Genomic DNA, 3,492 nt, shown 5'->3' on the forward strand with positions numbered 1-3,492 from the left:
TTAATCACATGCAATAGTAGAAAAAGTAAAGAGGATAGGGAATATTTTTATAGTAGTTCGCTCTTTCTCGTCCTCGCTAGAGCTACGTTTACTCTTCTTGATGAAGTACGTATTCACCAAGGTCATCCACTAAGTAACAAATGTTGATTACAATGTGTTTACAAGAGTTCCTTGAAATTAAACCTAATTCTTCAACCCTTATTTAAACACTCCCCCAAACTTCAAATAACCTTTGAATTTGGTGCTCCTTGAATCTTCGAATCCTTGAATACCCGTGCACCCGTTCAAACTCTTCACTCGAGTCTTCGATGCTACGTCTGGTAAGCGAATTCCCTTCGACTTCAAGAACAGTTAGAAATACCCCCGAGTCCTTTGGAGGTGGAATGAGATTATTCACTTCACTTTGGAACCATGATTAAGCCCAACCAATTTCCTAGAAAGAACCAACTTACAATCCCTACTATCACCCTAGCAAATCAATGTGACTCAATGTACAAAGTGATTCTAAGAAAAAGTGTTTGATCTTGAAGAATGTATGAACAATGGGTTTTTGAGGCCTAGAGAGAATCGATGCAAATTATTCAATAAATTGAATTGAAAGTTGTGAGGAGGAGATTGTATATAATGAGGGGTTATAAGAGTGAAATTTTGCATGAAAACAACTTGGTGAATCGATTCACTAACTGAATGAATCGATTTAGACAGCACAAAAACAAGTTAGAGACACATGAAGGATGATATGATTCAGTGCATATGTGCATCGATTCAGCTAAGCCCAGGATGAAGATTGATACAATTCATTTCAAACATGAATCGATTCAAGCTATGTCAGAGAGTTTTATGAAATGATTCAGACATATATGATACGATTCATGCATTTTCTTTGAAATAAATCAGAGTGAATCGATTCACACAAAGTCGGAGACTTTTGTGATGCGATTCAGATATGTATGAATCGATTCATGCAGTAACATATGGAATTTTTGACAGATATGCAAAGAAAAGCAAGACTTGAGACACAAGTATGCTTGGGTGCTTTAATATATTAGAAAACCTCAACTTAAAGCATAAAATGATAAACAAGCTAACATCATCAAAAACTAGCTAGAGGCTTCAGTTGAATGCACATATTACTTTGTATATGCGCCTATAGAGTCAGTGTATTAATTTTGTTGTACCTTTTTTATTGCGCCATTGTAGGGCCGAGGTCTGGTCTAGAACATTTGCCCCATAGCCCTTATCATCTTTACGACGTATGGAGCTTGTTACGGGTTTGAAATTTAGTGGTCACTCTCGATACTTAGGAGATGCCTTCCTATCGGGATAGCGTTATAAGGACGTTTGTCGGGGAGTGTCTGAGTAGCAGTTGAAATTTTTTGAGTAAGGGTAGATCCTACATTTATTTCTGACCGGTCCAATTGACCCATTTATCAGATGTTTTGACGTGTCTCCCACGATTCTGTAGATTAAGGTGACACACTGGATAACGTTTGAGTGTGGTTATGTTCTCGAAGTGTGATCTAAGGCATGGAACCTTGATTTTTTGCCTTCAATCAAATCGAGACGTTGATTTCAATACCTTTGGATAGTTATATAAATGGGAGTTTGGCAAACTTGAAATGTTTTTGACCTCTCACCTCCCTTATATATTTCTAGTTCATTGATCTTTGGAGATCTTCATGTTTGTTCACTTACGTCTATGACTTAAATTGGAGCACATAATATAAATTTAAATTGGCGTGCGTAATTTGGCGAGCGCAGTTTTAATTTAAATTGGCACACGTAATTTAAATTTAACCAAATAATAATTGAAGACAATGCATATGTTGATATAATATTTTTTAAGTATCGCATATACAAAATGACGCGAACAATAATTGAAGATAATTAAAAATAACAGTTACATTATTTGCATAATACCACAGTGGTAATGCAACATGAGAAGCATAAGAGGACAACACAAATATATCCTGAGGCCCTCCATGAAAGGGAGGCGCATCAGGTAATTGCTCTGGGGCTGCCTGAACTGCAAGGTCATCCTCTTCTGGTTGAGGCACAACATCCTCACCCTACTGATCATCGCCACCATCAACCACATCCATAACTGTTGGGAGTCATAACCACCATTTGTGGCATCGTGTAGCTGATAATGATAATTCATGTAATGGGTCGGGTCATCCACCTGTGACTGTGTAGGTTGAGAACTTCCTTCACCATCATTGCGATTTGACCTCCGACCTCTTCCCCACTTTGGGATATGAGCGTTTACCCATTCCCGCCTGACGCTACCAGTCATGGCAAGCCTAACAGATATGATCCTAGATGGGTCAAGTTGCTGCTCCTGCTCCTCATCAGACATATCTACACATAATTTTAAAAAATTAACATCATTGAAAAAAATATTAACAAAATGAACATCATAAACTAACTAAAAAAATAATCTAATATCATCATTAAATTAACAAAATTAGCATTCTAAAATCGACATCAAAATTAACAAAAATATACATTCATCAACATCATCATATACATTGATAAAAAAATACAAGAATTCTCACAATTCTAATATCATGGACTTCTACACTATCAAAATCTAAAACAACTAACATCAACATTCCCATTTAGGCATTTTAACAAACACTTTGAGTGCAAAGTATGAAACTTGTTATCATTATGTTAATTTGACACCATTCAAAACCACATTGTACTTAAAAATCATTCAAACAACATTCACAGCAACTACATTCATATATAACATCATAATCTACACATGCAATCTACCAAAAGTTTAATTTCAACATCAATCCTAACCACATGTACTCTACTAAAATTAACAAAAATGAACCTACACAAACTAACATTATCATTAAAAATGATCAACACTACTCTTGTTGTTTTGTTGAGATGAATTGCTTGATTTTCGACAAAATGGAATTGGAGAGGTTTTTGGTATAATTTTGTGTAACTGATTTTCTGATGGAACGGATGAAAATTAACTGCCGAAGAAACTTCGGTAGTTAACTACCCATGGAACTAACCGATGACAGTTAACTACCGAGGGATTAAACCAGTCTTTTCAGATGTTTCTTAGCTTTCCTTTCAAGTGGCAACAACAAAATTCATGCTTCTATGGCTATCATTCTTTATTTGCATCTATATTATTTTTACTCCACTTCAAAGTAAGAGTGTATTTTATTTTTTTAGGAGTGTTAATCGAACAACTATTTTTGTTGACAACTTTTGGGACAACCTAAATATACAAAGAAATAAATATGAGTATTGACACAAATATCAAAACAATAAAAAGAAAATGTAAAAACATAATGTGAGTATGAGAAAGAAAATTATCATAAAATGATTGTTCAAATATCATTTCTTAATTTTTTTTTTTATCAATATAGTTATTTAACTTCGTCTGAAAAAGTTAAAGAAGTGTAACATTCACCAATGTGGTTTGTAGATACTCTAACTAGACAACATTGATACTTTTTC

At 34.6% G+C, this 3,492-nt stretch overlaps 1 long non-coding RNA gene across 1 annotated transcript; it reads right to left on the minus strand.

The window, feature by feature from the left end:
• Window positions 1-1,786: 1,786 nt before the first annotated feature.
• Window positions 1,787-2,997, minus strand: LOC146945851 (uncharacterized). The gene is made up of 2 exons (XR_015028204.1): window positions 2,860-2,997; window positions 1,787-2,361 (listed from the first exon to the last, which is right to left on the minus strand). It is a non-coding gene; the product is annotated as an uncharacterized LOC146945851 (long non-coding RNA).
• Between the last annotated feature and the right edge of the window lie 495 nt (window positions 2,998-3,492).

This window comes from Medicago sativa, chromosome 2, assembly GCF_051527215.1.
Source record: "Medicago sativa cultivar Bolivia chromosome 2, Bolivia_mono, whole genome shotgun sequence".
NCBI lineage: Eukaryota > Viridiplantae > Streptophyta > Magnoliopsida > Fabales > Fabaceae > Medicago > Medicago sativa.